Consider the following 18,254-nt stretch of genomic DNA (forward strand, 5'->3'; position numbering starts at 1 on the left):
TGCTGAAACGCATCCGTTCACCGCCATCGGCGTTCAACCCCTAGCGAACGTTTTCTCTCGCGATTACTTTTTTACGTTCCCCCTCCCCCGCCCTTTTTCTTTCGTTCGCGTAATTCGCTGTTCGACGGTTAAAAATAGCGTGTTCGCTATTTCTTTTTTCAGAAGTCGAATACGATGGAACGAGTTTCGTCGCCGATCGAAATACTCGTCGCGCTCTGTTCATTTTTTATAATTATCTATTAGGTGAAATATCGCGATCGGGTCGCGGATTTTTATGCGAAATAAAAACCGTATCGCGATTGCGAGACGGAGAAATCAAATGGCGGGTTTTCTTCTTTCTTTAGTTCTTTTTGCAAAAATGATCAAAGAGCAGTATTTCCAAATTGGGCAGAAAATTGAACGTCGACACTTCGGCCTTAAAAATAATCTTAATAAAATTGAGAAATTATAATGGACCAGTGACGAGATTAATTCTCAAAAATTAAATTTTAAATGACTCTGGTAAGACGCGTGAGTGTCGCGGCGATAATATATATAATAATAACTATAATAATATATAATAATAATACTATAATACTTATATTACATAATTAATAGTATTAATACTATTAATACTCTCTCTCTCTCTCTCTCTCCCTCTCTCTCTCTCTCTCCCTCTCTCTCTCTCTCTCTCTCCCTCTCCCTCTCTCTCTCTCTCTCTCTCTATTAATACTATAATACTTATATTACATAATTAATAGTATTAATAGTATTAATATAGTATTAATAGTATTAATATAGTATTAATAGTATTAATATAGTATTAATAGTATTAATATAAAGTATTAATAGCGTAATTATAATACCCTTTTCAGTAGTGCAATTACGATACACCGTATTAATAATATAAACAAGATAAATTTATAATAATTTCTATTATTTCTAACAATAACATAATCATGATGTATTCTCCGAAAAGCCACGCCGAATCGATTATTTATAATCGAAATTTTGAAGTCACGCGCACGTGACTCCGGTCGTCGAAGCAGGGACAACGATTTCGGCGACCGCGGAGCGCGTCGTCGCGGCGATTTCGCAATGTCGCGAACAGTTTTCCGAGCGTCGCGGTTCGGCAATGAATTCGTCGCTCGATGCATCGTTTGTTCAAAAGTGTTCGCTTCGCGCGAACACTTTGTTCGGCCCGAGGCTGTCGTCGAAAGTTGCGGCGCGTCGGCCGGTTTACGGCGCGTTACGATTCACACGGATGATGGAAGGCGTCTTCGACCGACTAGACCGGAGCTAACTTCTGCCACGCTTACACGTGCCAGGCTTTGTTAACTTCGGGATGGTATCGCGCAGATTACCGCGACAACGGGCTCCGAAGTGGGCCAATTGGATTTCACGCGACCGTCGAAGACACGAACGTCGATATACAATGAACGTTCCCTCCGTTCCTCCGCCCGAGGAGGATCTCTCTGTTTTCTTGCCTGCCGGCAAGCTTTCGCCCGTTGAATTATTTACATCGTTCATCGCGATTAGACCGGCGAGGGGAAGTCGCGCGAACGACACGCGCCGATCCCTGACCTGACGTCGGAATGATCTATAGAGCCCGCTGCGTTTTTTCGCCGTCGATCGCGTCGCGGCACGGAGAACCGAGCGAAACTCCGCCGACGTTTCGGACAAGGGGACGCATTGGGTGTTTTCGAAGATTTTTGGGTACTGCGAATGCAGCATCCTTTTAATCGAGCTGCTTTTTTACGAAGCGATGATTTTTGTGTAAAATAGGGGCGCATTCTCGAGCGTTGATATGGATCGCTGTGGATCTTTGTGCGCGATAAAAATTGTTCGCGTTGATTGCAGAATATAGGGAGTCGTGTATTTTGAATAATAAATAAGTTATTTATTGTTTATATTTTGTTGTTATATATATTGTTTATAATATAATATTATATAATTTAATATAATAATATTATATTATAATTATTATTATTAATATAGTAATATTATATTATATTATATAGTATAGTTGAATGTACGATATTGTTATATTATATAATATTATATATTATATTATTATTATATTAATATAATATTATATTATAGTAATATTATAATTATTATTATTGATATAGTAATATTATATTATATTATATATAGTATAGATGAACATACGATATTGTTATATTATATAATATCTTTAGTTTTAAGCTTTAAAACGTCCGCTCTTTTCTACGGTCGAAATAATTCTGCCCGTTCTTGTTGACGCGTTCAACGTAGAGACGATCGACCACTGAAATTCTCGAAGCAATTATCAAAGCAATTTCATTGATGAAAGCGAAATTGGAAATAGTGGATGACATTGGAACTCTTTCGCATCCGAGATATTCTAGACGAATTGAGTTCGTTTTCGAATATATTAGGATGAAAATGAATCTTCAAAACTGGTCAGAAATTATCTCTATGTTCCTAGTTTCATAGGAATTTTATCACTTCTTATTTATTACATTATTATTATTATTATTAATAGGAAATTTATTACTTCTATTTATTATATTATTATTATTATTATTTTTAATAGGAACTTTATTACTTCTATTTACTATATTATTATTATTTTTGATAGGAAATTTATTACTTCCACGTTTCTATTTCAAAGAAATACCACATCGGCCAAGATGTGGTATTTCGCAACAACTTTTTCATCGGTTAATAATTTTAAGAATCTCGAATTATAACGCGTCAAGATTCTTGGTCTCTTTCAATATTTTCACCCTTTCAGATTCTATCCACACGTTTCTGCCACGAATGCATAAAATTCGCAGTCTATTTATCATGAAGATGCAGCTTAAAAATTCACTATGAAAAAGTACACAACCGAAACATTTAAAAAACGCACTCCAGTAATGTCTCCCTTACTGAGATTGTCCACTAAAATGGATAATTTGGGGCTCGTTTTTATAATTGTGGACACTTTATAACTATGACAATAAACCGCAAGACTCAAATTAATCGTATCTCCTCTTTTCAAATTGTCCATTTTTCTCCACAATCTGAGCATCAGTTAGGGAAACATTAGTGTACGTGGCTCGGATACAGTAATGTCTCCCTTACTGACGCTCAGATTGTCTACTAAATTGGATAATTTGGGGAAGAGAAGAGATACGATTATTCGAGCCTTTCGGCTCGTTTTTATAATTGTGGACAATTTATAACTATAACAATAAACCACAAGGCTCGAATAATCGTATCTCCTCTTCCCAAATTGTCCATTTTTGTGGCCAACCTGGGCGTCGATTAGAGAGACATTACTGTACTTCCCAACACGTTTTCTAAACATCTCTTCTAAAATACTAGTCTAGCGAAAAAATGTCTCGTTTAAAAATACATAATTTGCTCAAGTAGAATTCTATCGCGTCGTCTGTTCCAAGTACACACGTTCCCCGTTTCTTCTTCGAGAAGAACAAGCGTCGGACACGTTTCGCGTTCACGGCGAATCCCGCTCGCGGCGCCAAAAGCCGATCGAAACGAGAAGAGAAACGTTCCTAAATGTTCTGAAACGCGGTTTATCGGCTGTTATAAGATAAAAAAAGAACGTCCACAAAAGGGATATCGCTGAATAAAACATGCCGCGGCGCGGCGTCGTTACCGCGGGAATTCGATTCGACAATACGAAAGCACGTGCGCGTTCGTGCACCACTTGTCTCACGTGTCCGTCCATTATAGGCCGGCTTCCACTTCTGTCGACGTTAATCCACGTACGCGGCGTCGTTTCACAACGAAATTCATTAATATACATCAGTCTCGTGGAAACTATTTAGATCAATGGAAGACCGGATAGAGCGCGCCTATGAATGTTTGCGCCGGCTGAGAAGAGCGCGGCGACGGAGCTGAGAAACTGCGAGCGATACGACTCGCGCGTTCCGTCCGAAAGACGTCCGAAACGTCCGAAGATGACTCCAATGTCGTCCAATGACGTCCAATGAAACATGGAAATTCGATTCTTCCGTCGGCGGGGATCCCGTCGAGAGGAAAGCGACGACCGCCTCGTGCAATTTGTTTCCGCGCGTCGCGTCTCATTTTCTCGCGCCGCTAATTGCAGCGCGTTCCGTCGAAGACGTCCGAAACGTCCGAAGATGACTTCAATGACACCTAATAATGTCCAATGAAACATGGAAATTCGATTCTTCCGTCGGCGGGGATCCCGTCGAGGGAAAAACCTCGTTCGCCTCGTGCAATTTGTTTCCGCGCGCCTCATTTTCTCGCGCCGCTAATTGCAGCGCGTTCCGTCGAAGACGTCCGAAACGTCCGAAGATGACTTCAATGACACCTAATGATGTCCAATGAAACATGGAAATTCGATTCTTCCGTCGGCGGAGATCCCGTCGAGGGAAAAACCTCGTTCGCCTCGTGCAATTTGTTTCCGCGCGCCTCATTTTCTCGCGCCGCTAATTGCAGCGCGTTCCGTCGAAGACGTCCGAAACGTCCGAAGATGACTCCAATGACGTCCAATGACGTCCAATGAAACATGGAAATTCGATTCTTCCGCGAGCGTGGATCCCATCGAGAGGAAAACCTCGGCCGCCTCGCGCAATTTGTTTCCACGCGTCGCGTCTCATTTTCTCGCGGCTGCGCCGCTAATTGCGGCGCGTTCTTCACAAAGAAAGAGACGATCCTTTCTTCGGACAATGAACACGGGAGCGCACTGTGACGCGTAACGCCTCTAATTCCACCGCGAACGTCATAAACGGTGCCGTTTACGCAACGATGTCGTTCGAAAAGTAATTTATCGAAGGGCAGAGCGTTTCACGCTCTTTTCCGTCGCGCGATCGACATCGTCGAATCTTTGCGTAATTAACGGGGCGGGGGGATGTTCGGGATGATCTCGCTGGTCGTCAACGTTATCCCGCGTGCGCGCTTTCCGTCGACAAATCGCGACTTCGCGACGTTTCCTGCGACTTTTTTCTCGCGCGCCAAATTTTACGCGGTCGAAATTCGACGAACTTTAGCGCGATTCCGCGCCATTGCTTTCGCGTGCGATGAACAAAACGTTGACTTGCAACGCGCGTTGAGAAGTCACTGAAAAGGCTAGCTTCTTGACAGTGTAAATTGTGTACGTTATTTATTATTTATAAAAATAGTTTGCCTTCGTCGAGCACGTTTCGAGCGCAGATCATTTTCGAAGATGGAAGCGTCGTTCGATGAGAATTAATCGGCGTATCGTCGTCGATATTTCGACAATAGTTATAATTATGTAATAAATAAGTTTAATAATAATATATTTGTATAATAAATAAGAATATATATAGTTCAGCGATATCAAACCGTACAACTGTTCCGCAACATGAAAATGGTATCTGCTGGTTTCGACCGAGTCAACAATCTTTTGTAATGCAATCAATATTACACAGCGCCAAGCATCGCTTCGACAATATTATTACGGGCAAAATGTTACGTTGATGCTTGTAAATTCGCGTTCGTTCGACGGTCAGATTATTGTATCAACGGTACAATTTGCTGGCCAGCTGATTCGATGGATCGGCCACGTTGCGTTCACCGATCGTGGCCAGGTGCGCGAATTATTGGACGCGGGCTGCAAATAGAGGAGATGAAAAAAAAGAGTTCTCCCTTTAACGGACGTCTCTGTATGTGTACACAGATCCTGCGCAGCAGTTTTTGCGCGGCTCGGCTGTTCCTTTGTTTTTAATCCGCGAATTAATAGCATTCCGCATGTCCACGTATTTTCGCAACGTGACGCGTAACATTTTGTTATCAGGAAAAATTGCGTTCTTTGTCGCGTTGTCGCGCGAGAGAGAGAGAGAAAGAGCGAGAGAGGAGAGCGCGAGAGGAGAGCGCGAGAAAGAGAGCGCGAGAGAGGAGAGCGCGAAAGAGAGAGCGCGGGAGAGCAGAGCGCGAGAGAGCAGAGCGCGAGAGAGAGAGAGCGCAAGAAAGAAAGAAAGAGAGAGAGCGAGAGAGAGCGAGAGAGGAGAGCGCGAGAGAGAGAGAGCGCAAGAAAGAAAGAAAGAGAGAGCGCGCGAGAGAGAGCGAGAGAGAGCGAGAGAGGAGAGCGAGAGAGAGAGAGCGCAAGAAAGAAAGAAAGAGAGAGCGCGAGAGAGAGTCAGAGAGAGAGAGAGAGAGAGAGAGAGAGAAAGAGAGAAAGATAGAGTCAGAGACAGAGAAAGGGGTGAACGAAAGAAATCCGTATAAATATCTCGACCGTTCGACGCAGAGGAAAACAAAGGCAAGAAGCTTCCTCCTCCATTTTTCATTTTCTTGCTGGCACTTTTGATCCAAAGAAACGTCCACGTTAAATTGAATTATTGCAGGCTTCCTTCTGCGACTTTGAACGCGTCGGCAGAAGATTTCGGCTGCAACGAAGATTTCGGTCTCATAATTTACACATTCCTATTACGTACTCCGTGCACAACGAAATGTCCTATCGGTTGCTTTTTCTCGGGAACAATTAATTCGCCAAAGAATTCATTCGCTCGCAGCATTGTTGCAGCCTCGCCACTGCAACAAGCGCTCGCTTCGTTGTCTTAGCGGCACTAAAGCGGTCGCGCGACGCAGCCGAGAGACCGAAGTATCGGCTCGTCTCGCGTATTTATAGATAGCAGAGAAACCATTCCGTCGTATCGCGAACAAGCGATCGCGCAAATTGATCTACGATGATCCTGGGAATAGATAAGAGCCAATTAAACGGAAACAATAGCAGCCGCGGAGAGAACGCGAAACGCCACGGTATCGACGGGGGGCAGTCGGACCGCAAAGATCATGCGCGACCGGCTTTTCTCGAACTCGTAAAGGTATAATCGTTTTGAACGACGAATGAAATCTCCTCGGTTCAAGGCGGCGCTTGACTGTACCACGTACGCGGGCGGTTTTCGTTTCCAGATCGCAGATTAAATCAAGTTCAACGTGCCCGCTCTGTTGAACATCGATCAATTCGACGATAATTAGTTTACTTGGCGAAGCACGGCGATTAGCGCACGGCGTGCTTGTAAACCGAAGCCGTTTTTTATGCGAGCTTGCGACGACTGTTTGTCGAGACCTGTTTCAATAAGTACAAGTTGTTATGCAGGGCGTTCTAAAATTATTGTAGAAGCGAGAAAAGGGTTCTCGAGGTGATTTCAAGTGACTTTTTCCTTTGCGAAAATGCAATCCGCGGCCTCGTTTACGAGTTATCAACGAAAAACACTGGCCAATCGGAGAGCGAGCGCGGTCGGCGGTCCGCCCTTCCGGTCAGTGCCGCGTAGCGCCGGCCGTCCGACGCAGCGGCAGTGATCGCGAGGGCGGGACGTCAGCCGTACGCGATCTCTCATTGGTCACTGTTTTTCGCTGATAACTCGTAAACGAAGCCGCGGATCGCATTTTCGCTAAGGAAAAAGTTACTTGAAATGATTTCAGGAATCCGCTTGACGTTGACGAAATCGATTCATGAAATCTTGCAAATTTTTGGCGAAGATCGAGACGTGGATAGAATCTTCCGAGGATCAACGCTTTTCCGAATTTATTTTGGGAACTGTTACAATCCAAGTTTCTGTATTTTTACGCACGCTAAAGTAGACCGAGCATAATTCCGACGATTAGAAATTATGTTTATCTCGTCGAATCTTAACATCGCGCTAAAAATATACGTTTTACGGATAGCTTTCTTTTCGAATAAATTGTTTACAGACCAGAGATCGCCGGCCTTTGAAACTGCGACTTCGCAGATCTCTTGGATAGCGCAGGTTTCACGCTCGAAGCGTACAGTGGTCCTTTAACAAATACAATATTCGATTCTTTTAACAATCATCCTATCGAGCCGATTTTTTAAATATACGAAGTTCGTTCATTTTGATGGAAGAGTTACGCGAACGAGAAATGTACCGATCGCGCCGAGTAAAAAATATTCCTTCCTCCGAAGTCCTTAACAGACTTCAAGGCTGCCGGGGATCCGTTTAAAAAATTTATTTTCGTATATTTCACGCTTGCATCAGCGTTCATCATTTCGTGGCAGGCATACCACCGTTTCGCTTATAGAAAGTTTCTTCCGGATTCAAAGTGTACACGGTGTCCCACGGTTACGTATCTATTTAACAATGCGACGATTTCACACGCGGACAATTTTCGAAGATGCGAACATTTCGTGCATACATATATTTATATATAATTATATCATTATATATTATTATTATTATATTGTATATATTATTATTATTATATTATATATATTATTATAATATTTCTATGTAATTCCATAAGGTTTATGGTATTATATATATTATAATTATATATAATTATATTATACATTTTTTATTATATATTTATTACACATGTATATATTATTATTATTATTATTATTATATTATATATATTATTATATATTATATTATTATAATATTTCTATGTGATTCCATAAGGTTTATGGTATTATATATATCGTAATTATATATAATGATATTATATATATTATACATGCATATATTATTATTATTATTATTATATATATTATATTATTATATTATAATATTTCCGTGTGATTCTCCATAAGGTTTATATATATATATATATATATATATATATATATATATATATATGTGTGGTCGCCGATAGATCGATAGCCCAAACAATCGTTGCCGAACGCGACTTAGAGCGGCGCTCGATTAAATTGGTTATTTATTCCAAATTTCTGATTCCACATTTTTTAATCGTCGTCGCGCGCGTAATCCTCGCGTTATATTTCATCGCGCGACGTCGCTAATCGCGCAGGACGCCGTGTATTTTGGGCAGGGGAAGGATAGGTTTGTACAACAAATTCTCACGGATTTCGTCGGGCAGGTAAACGACGAGCTGTTGCTCCTCTAGCCGAACGACCTAGACCTTTCGACTTGTCCGAAACCTGTACACCGGATTTGCATCAATTATCGATTATTGTCCCTTTCTTTCCTGCCCCCGTCCCTCCCTCCGGCCCCGTGCTTTTGAGGACGACAGACGTGTCGCCAATTAGACAAGCAGTGCGTAATTTGCTGGCCACTTCCCATTCTTTTTTCCTTCTTCTTCTTCTTCGTCTTCTTCGGCGAGAGTTATCGGACCAGCAACATCGGAGTATCGCCGTTCCGTCAATGCCACACGTTCAAGTTTCGGCGAAAGAAATTTGCATAACGTTAACGAATAATCGATCGTTTCAACGTTCTACGAACGGAACAAGACTCGTCTCGTTCTAGTCCTTTTGTAATAATAGCCTTAATTAACGAACGTTATCAGGATACATTGGAACGAACTGAAATCTGACCACCGGGAAAACCGTGAAAGTTACGTTCTATGCGTTTAATTGCACCGTGAACTTTCGGAAACAGCGAATTCCAGGTGCGCGCTGCTCGAAAAACAATGGAAAAGAGAAGCCGCGCTTCGCGGCGTATATTTAAATCGAGAAGATATTATTTCGACGGGATTCTTGACGTCGATCGGACATGTGCTCGATAATTGAATAAATCGAACAGCTTAAATAGTTGACGCGAGTGTTTTTTTTTTTGACATAAATATGTACAGTAATGTGTCTTTCTAATTGACGCTCAGATTGTTCACAAAAATGGACAATTTTGGACGAGGAGATACGATTATTCGAGCGCCGCAGCTCGTTCTTATAATTGTTGACAGTTCGAAACTATAAAAACGAACCGCAAGGCTCGAATAATCATATCTCCTGTTCTTAAATTGTGGACAATCTGAGCGTCAATTGGAGAGACATTACTGTACACTAATGTCTCCCTTACTGACGCTCAGATTGTCCACTAAAATTGTCCACTTAAGTGAAACCATTGTCGCAGTAAACAGCTCGCATTCTCAAATTTGACGAATACAGTAACGTCTCCCTTATTGACGCTCAGATTGTGCAGAAAAATGGACAATTTGGGAAGAGGAGATACGATTATTCGAGTCCTGCAGCTCGTTCTTATAATTGTTGACAGTTCGAAACTATAAAAACGAACCGCAAGGCTCGAATAATCATATCTCCTGTTCTTAAATTGTGGACAATCTGAGCGTCAATTGGAGAGACATTACTGTACACTAATGTCTCCCTTACTGACGCTCAGATTGTCCACTAAAATTGTCCACTTAAGTGAAACCATTGTCGCAGTAAACAGCTCGCATTCTCAAATTTGACGAATACAGTAACGTCTCCCTTATTGACGCTCAGATTGTGCAGAAAAATGGACAATTTGGGAAGAGGAGATACGATTATTCGAGTCCTGCAGCTCGTTCTTATAATTGTTGACAGTTCGAAACTATAAAAACGAACCGCAAGGCTCGAATAATCATATCTCCTGTTCTTAAATTGTGGACAATCTGAGCGTCAATTGGAGAGACATTACTGTACAGCAATGTCTCCCTTACTGACGCTCAGATTGTCCACTAAAATTGTCCACTTAAGTGAAACCATTGTCGCAGTAAACAGCTCGCATTCTCAAATTTGACGAATACAGTAACGTCTCCCTTATTGACGCTCAGATTGTGCAGAAAAATGGACAATTTGGGAAGAGGAGACACGATTATTCGAGCCTTGCGGCTCGTTTTTATAATCGTTGACAATTAGTGACTATAAAAACAAACCGCAAAGCTCGAATAATCGCGTCTCCTCTTCCTGAATTGTCCATTTCTGTGAACAATCTGAGCGTCGATTAGGGAGACATTACTGTACTTTCGTAAAAACGGATATCATCTCGACGATTCATTTATTCCTGTAGAAAGTCGAATATTGTAATTCCAAACAGTTTCAGCGATTTCATAGAATGCGGGCGAATTCTTCGTTTTATTCGGCGATTGTTAATTATTATACAAACGAAGCGAAATGTCCGCAAAAGCGAAATTGTCCATTTTTGTTTGCAAGCCGAAAGAAAATTTGGGAGAATTCGGTAGCTTAAATTTCGGATTGCAGTTTAGTTTTCGGATTGCAGTCGATTAATCCTGAATCCCGTCTCCCACGGGACGTCGATTTCTTTTCCAACATTCTCACATGTTGCAAATCCTGATCGAATTAAGAAAAGTGCGACAGATCGGCGTGAATCGGCAGCCGAGGTGTTAACCTTCCGCGAACCCTGCGAGGTCGAACTAAGGCCAGCGATTTTGAAACTGCGATATACAGTGGTCCCTTTAAAACGCAATAACTTTTTCGAAACTGAACAAAATGACCTGAACTTTTTTTTAGGTGACAGCGAGACTAGTCCACTAAACGATGACCAAAGTGCTTTCTCTAAATTTCGCTACTACTCGGAATAACAAAAAAAATAAAAACAAAAATAAAAAAGCTCTCGTTTCTTAACCTTTTTATCCGAGTAGCGAATTTCAGCAGTAAATCGCTCGCACTTCAAGCACCGTCTCTAAAAAACTAACATTCAGCCTAGAACCAACTCCGCGCGATTCAAGGGTGTCTCACCTGTCGCGCGCGACAGTGAACAGTATTGCGCGAGAGTCAAGGTCACCAAAAGATCGCAAGGTTCCGAAAGCGCGCTCGTTAAAAAAGCTCTCGCCGATCCACCTAGAAGAAAATAGTTAACCCGTCGCTTCGAACAGAGTCCAATTGCTCGTCGAACCTGCCGTATCAGCCCGGTCGCTGTCGTAGTTGAACAGAACTTACATCTTTTTCCGTTTATGACATCCAAAATACGAAAATGGCTGGTCGGCTGCGAGGTCTCCCCGAAATCCCGCCGACGAGCGAGCGAGCGAGCGGTCGGTGCGATGCGGTGCGGTGCGGTGCGGTGCGCGGAACAAGGTCACCGACGTCCCGACGACGTTGGATCGCGTCGATCAGGTGTCAAGGGGAGGTTCGTCGCGCGTTACGTCAGCGTTTATGCACTGGTGTGGCGGGCGGGCGGGCGCGCGCGCGCGTCCCAGCGTGCACACGCGTGGCGCGCGGCTGTATACGGACACACGTGCACACGGTCGCACACAGAGAAAGAGAGCACGCAGAGATCGCGAACAGATCGCGGGTCGAACAGATCGCGGCGAACAGATCGCGAGTCGAACAGATCGCTAGTCGAACGTCACTAATAGAGCGCCGGCTCCTAATCGAGAACCGGTGGCACAATCCGGGCTCTCCGACGTCTCGTCCGTTTTCTCAAGCACTTGCACGTGCACTTGTTCCTCATTTGTTCGACGATCCGGGGCAGTGTTCGGCGTCCTGCGGGCCGCGAGCGCGATTAATCGCGGAGCGTCGATCGGTCGAATGGAGATCGTCGATCGGCCGGCACTCGCGACGTCGTGCGAGTGTCTCTTCGGCGTCTCTCGACGACAGCAGCGAACGGATTAGGATTCGACGAGAATCAGAGATCGGCTCGAGCCGAAGATCGACTCGTCACCGATCGGAGAACGCGGTTCCAAGCGGGCCGCCGGTTCGAAGGGCCGATCCGCTCGGGATCGGTCGAATATCGAACGGTCTTAAGTGTCATAGAGCGGCCGAAACGACGCCGGACCGAGCCAAGCACGACCCAGTTGCACGTGCAAGCTCCCTCGCGCCCTCGGAACTGGGTTATCCTTTGTCCAAACAGAAAACCGTCGGTCTCGCGCGTCCTCGTCTTTCCGGTTCCTCCGCGCCGCGCGACCAATAACGGTCCACGGCCGGGCTGGCTCGTCTATTTGTTGTCTCCGCGAGGTCCTTTTGTATATCCTCGGCTGTAACGCGCTCTAATCCTCCGAGCTATTCGTCGCCGGCCTCTCTCCTATCCCTCTCGCCGCTATGTTTTTAATTAGCCGACGTTTCCGCGGCCGCGTTCACAAACGCGCCGGCAACGTTCCTCTTTCTCTCTTTTTCTCTCTCTCTCAATCAGTCTGTCTCTCTTTGAACAGGGAAGCGATATCTGGATCCGTCGCTATCAGGGTTCATCGATCGTCGACGTGTCGCGATAATAATTCAGATCGCGGCGAGCTCGACGCTGTTCGCGCTGTCCGCTTCGCTTCGCCGCTCGCTTCGATCGCTCCCGAAACGGTCCACCGTTCCCTGTCGTTTCTGCGTTCCTTTATCACCGTTCTCCTTTATCCGCCGATAGAAAACAGGAGGACAGCCGCGGGGATTCGCGGAGGTCCGTAAAAACCAGCGTCGATCGGCGCGCGATCGTTCTATCGCTGAAAAATCGTCGCGCGGGTCGTTGCACTTTCGCTCCGGCCGCGTATGAAACGGCTTCGTGTTTGTTCTAGCATCGCCGGTGCGCTCCGTGCGCCGTTGTAACACTATCAGCCGGAGTCGTTCTTATCGCGGCCACGCTGCTCCGCGCGCTACCATTCATGCGTCCGTTTTTCACGGAGACGCGTCGCGCCGCGAGACGCGACGCGGCGGGACGCGCGCGTGCTTTCGACCGCGTCGCCGACACGCGCGTGCACCAAAATGGCAGCCACGCACCGGGTTACGTAACACACACGGTTTCCGCGCTCCCGCTTCTCTTCCGCGTCCTTTCGACAAATCGTCGTCCTCCTCGTCGTCGTCGTCGACGAATCGTTCGGCGGGCGCGCGTTTGTCGCGCGATTCTCCACACGATTTTCGCAGCTCTCCTGTCTCGCTGCTGCTGCTGATGATCGAAGGCTCCAAGTTTTCGACCGGTTCGAACCAGGAAGAAGAGGTTAAATCTCGCTTCTCGGGACGCTGGTTGTCCGCGGAGATGATTGGTCCGATGCTCGTTGCATCGGCGAGGCCGAAGAAACGGTTTGGCTGATAACGTGGCAGTATCGTTTCCCGCGTCCTCGTCCACGCGCTGTTATCGATCGGCAGTGTCGGGTTGCGATTCCAGATCGCTCGAATAATGCATGAGCAACGAGCGAGCGCGAGAGAGAACAAGAGAGTGAGAGAAGAACAAGAGCGGGACGGAGCGAGACAGAGCGAGAAAGAGAGATGGATGCGGGAAAGAGAGGCAAAGATAGAGAGAGCGAGGGAGAGCGAAGGAGAGAGAGAGAAAGAGACGGCGGCGGCTGTGTACCAATTTTGGCTGACCCGGTCCGGCTGGATCTCTCTGTGACAGTGGCAGTGCGATCCCCGATAGAGGCCGGGGCTAATTCTAAAGGTCTCCGAGTCCCGTTCGCTGGCAGTGTTCAGAATGAAAACGTGGTCGATCGATCGATCTCTCTCGATCGGCGGCGTCCGCGATCGCAGGCTCCCCTGGCACGCGGGGAGACAGACGCGTTGTTCTCGCTGGCTTCCGTCGAGCGGATCGCGATGCGATTCGATGCGATGCGATGCGATGCGATTCGATGCGACGCGATGCGATGCGATGGATCGCGGGAGGGTCGATCAGGACGTAAAAATCACAGCGTAGCGTTAAGAGGCGGCGTTTTCGCCGAGCTGGATCGGCGATCAGTCGATTGGCAGTGTCGTTGTTCGAGGATCGGTTTCTCCCTCGTCGTCGTCGTCGTCGGCGTTCGTCCGGCACGCCGGAAATCGTTTCGCGTTCGGACACGTTGGTTTGTTGACACAGAAACTGGCGGACACGGGCGGCCAGTGTTTCGCGCTACGGGCCGAGGGAACAGCGTGCGCACACGGAACACCAAAGAGAAAGAGAGAGAGAGAAAGGGAGAGAAATAGAAAGAGCGAGGAGAGCCAGAGAGAGAGAGAGAGAGAGAGAGAGAAAGAAGGGGGATAGGGAGACAAGATGATGCAGAATATTCTCGCTCGATGGCACTTCCGGTTCGAGAGAGCCCGCGCACTTTCTCCCGTAAGGCCGGGAGTAACGATCGCTTCCCTGTCGGAGGCTTCCTGGTGTGCAGTCGATTTCTCACAAACGATTCCACTGTTGCTGCTGTTGCTGTTGCTGCTGTTGCTCGACGATCCCGTCGCGACGATCGCAAACGTCGAACGAACGTCGCTCTCGCGGGCCCCGCGAGCACGCTCTAGATCGATTCAGCGGCGCCGCAACGCGGAGGGCAACGTCCGGCGACTACAGGAACGCTGCTCTCGGGGACTCTCGGGGCCGCGGGTCCTCCGCGTTCGTCGGGCCCAGCGGGTCGCGACGGGACCGTTGCGACCGGCGATCGAACGGGCGGCTCGTCGCGGCGGCGGCTGCGGCGGCGGCGGCGGCGGCGGCGGCGGACGGAGATCGATGAACGCGCGGCAGGTTGTCGTAGGTCGCGGGAAGGTCTCCGCGTTTCTTTCGTCGAGGTGCTGCGGGACTGGCGCTTCCGGCCGCGGCACGTGGTTCCTCTCGGCGAGCCGTGCGAAGGTGGTGCTCCTCGCGCGGGACACTTCCGGTTCCTGGCAGAACGACCACGTCCGCCGTCACCATCACCATCACACTAGACGCCGCGCCACCACTACCACCGGCAACCACCACCACCACCACCACCACCACCACCACTACCACCACCGCCACTAGCACTGGCAAACACCACCGCCGCGGGTACGACCACGACCACGACCACGACCAAGACCAAGAGCACCGCACGACCACCACCACCACGCGAACGTCGCTTGCGTTTCGCGTCTAGCCGCGATCGCTCGCCTCTCTTCTCGTTCGTTCGTTTATACGTTCGTTCGTTCGTTCGTTCGCGCGTACCTTCGTACGTGATCGCGTGCGCGTGCACGTGTGTTTGTCTCTCTCTCTCTCTTTCTCTCTCTCGCTCTCTTTCTCGCGCTCTCTTTCTCTCTCTCCCCTCCGGACTGGCTCCGTGTCCGCGTGTACACGTATCCGAGGTGCGTGCGCGTGTGTGTGCGTGCGTGCCCGGGCGGCCGTACGTGTCCGTGACGTGTACGCGAGAGCCTCTTGGGTGCGTGTGGGCGCGCGCGTGGACGTGTTACTCTCTCGTCGTACCGAGGTGTAAACCGAGTGTCGAGCTGAGTTTGCTTCGACAAAGTAGGGCGACGACTGGGACAGCGGCCACGGGCACCAGCGCTCACCGACGAGGAACCCGTGCGCCGTGCGGTGGAGGAACTGTGGAAGTGGAAGAGAGAACCCTCCTCGTAAAACGGCAGCGTTGCTGTACTACGTTCTCCAGTAGGGGAACCTCTAACATCGCTGCAACAAGCCTAGTCGATCGCGCGGCGTAACGCGCGCACCGCGCCGCGCGGAAAAACCGCTCGCTCGCTCGCTCGCTCGCTGGCTCGATCGCCGCGACGGATTTTTATCGATCACACCGATCCGACCGGACGGTTCTTTTACGAACGAAGCGAAATGTCCGCGAAAGCGAAATTGTCCATTTTTGTTTACAAGCCGAAGGAACGTTCGGGAGAATTCGGTAGCTTAAATCTCGGATTGCAGTTTAGTTTTCGTTTTGAAATTTGACGAATACAGTAATGTCTCCCTCATTGACGCTCAGATTGTGCAGAAAAGTGGACAATTTGGGAAGAGGAGACACGATTATTCGAGCCTTGCGGCTCGTTTTTATAATCGTTGGCGATTAGTGACTATAAAAACAAACTGCAGAGCTCGAATAATCGTGTCTCCTCTTCCCGAATTGTCCATTTCTGTGAACAATTTGAGCGTCGATTAGGGAGACATTACTGTACTTTCGTAAAAACGGATATCATCTCGACGATTCATTTATTCCTGTAGAGAGTCGAATATTGTAATTCCAAACAGTTTCAGCGATTTCATAGAATGCGGGCGAATTCTTCGTTTTATTCGCCGATTGTTAATTATTATAGAAACGAAGCGAAATATCCGCAAAAGCGAAATTGTCCATTTTTGTTTACAAGCCGAAGGAAAATTCGGGAGAATTCGGTAGCTTAAATTTCGGATTGCAGTTTAGTTTTCGGATTGCAGTCGATTAATCCTGAATCCCGTCTCCCACGGGACGTCGATTTCTTTTCCAACATTCTCACATGTTGCAAATCCTGATCGAATTAAGAAAAGTGCGACAGATCGGCGTGAATCGGCAGCCAAGGTGTGAACCTTTCGCGAACCCTGCGAGGTCGAACTAAGGCCAGCGATTTTGAAACTGCGATATACAGTGGTCCCTTTAAAACGCAATAACTTTTTCGAAACTGAACTAAATGACCTGAACTTTCTTTTAGATGACAGCGAGACTAGTCCACTAAACGATGACCAAAGTGCTTTCTCTAAATTTCGCTACTACTCGGAATAACAAAAAAAATAAAAACAAAAATAAAAAAGCTCTCGTTTCTTAACCTTTTTATCCGAGTAGCGAATTTCAGCAATAAATCTCTCGCACTTCAAGCACCGTCTCTAAAAAACTAACATTCAGCCTAGAACCAACTCCGCGCGATTCAAGGGTGTCTCACCTGTCGCCGCGACGGATTTTTACCGATCCCACCGATCCGAACGGACGGTTCTTTGACGGTGCTCGATCGGTGTCCGACGTCGAACCGGGTACTCGATTCGGGAGATGAATCGACGATTTCGGCGGAGATGCGGGCGAGCATTGTTTCTCGGACGAGTCGTCGATGTATTAACCCTTTGCTGTCTCGAGTGGCGACTCGGAGACGACGTCGAAAATAGCTATACGCTATGTTGAAAGAATTTTCACATTATTCAATTTTGCTTGTACTCGATTAATTGTCAAATAATAGAGAAGCTTTCTGTAAGCATGCACGTTCAATTTCATATGTATCGAATTGGATTTATTATTATTATCAAATGTATTTCATATGTATCGAATAAAAAGTGGAAATACTGTAGGTTGAGACAAATATCTTCTCTCTCTCTCGTTTTGGAATTAAAGTAGTGCAAAGAGTGCAAAGAGGTTACTCCTGAGTGCACTAACATTTGTTATATCACGTTTCAAGATAATTTGTATATTGACAAAAGTTAGATTGAAAATTTGCCAAGAGTGCAATTATTGCGCGAGTCCCCAAGAGTCAATTTCGTGCGCGTAAAATGCATTTTGTCACGTATAATAGAAATACTGTAAGTTAGAGAAATGATTTTATATTTACAGTTGAAATAGCTTCGAGTGCAAAGGGTTAATTCTTTGCGGTTCAGATCGAATTGAGTCGCTTAAGATCGAATCGAGTCGCGTTGAAATGGCGCGTTGCTTGTTGCACGCGTGTTCGACCGAGTCGATATTATAGAAATTTCTCTATAATTCGCACTTAGATTGTATTGAAAGACGGACAATTTAGGGGAGAGCTGATACGATTGCTCGAGCCTCGTGCGGCTCGTTTTTATCGTTGTCAACGATCGGTTGTCGTAAAAACGAGCCGCTAGGCTCGAATAATCGTATCCGTTTTGATTTGCAAGTTGGAGGAGAATTAGGGGAATTAATTTATAATTATTACTATGCTCCAGGATTTCGAGAAAAGGTCGATTTAAAGGCAAGAACTGACTATGTTTAAATTATTGCAAAAACGAGCCGCG

The 18,254-nt window shown here is 46.5% G+C and overlaps 1 protein-coding gene across 7 annotated transcripts in view; it reads right to left on the bottom strand.

Moving 5' to 3' along the window:
* Hr4 (nuclear hormone receptor 4) overlaps positions 1 to 18,254 on the bottom strand; it is a 382,937-nt gene that overhangs the window by 95,180 nt on the left and 269,503 nt on the right. The window contains exon 1 of one of the 7 annotated variants that reach the window (XM_076525981.1): positions 11,597 to 13,447. The exons of 5 other annotated variants lie outside the window; for them this stretch is intronic. The gene's annotated coding sequence lies outside the window, so the exon portion shown is untranslated. Of the gene's footprint in view, positions 1 to 11,596; positions 13,448 to 18,254 lie in introns of those variants that run through there. One more of the 7 variants, XM_076525994.1, reaches the window with a different exon arrangement.

This window comes from Megalopta genalis, chromosome 1 (assembly GCF_051020955.1).
Source record: "Megalopta genalis isolate 19385.01 chromosome 1, iyMegGena1_principal, whole genome shotgun sequence".
Classification (NCBI taxonomy): Eukaryota; Metazoa; Arthropoda; class Insecta; order Hymenoptera; family Halictidae; genus Megalopta; species Megalopta genalis.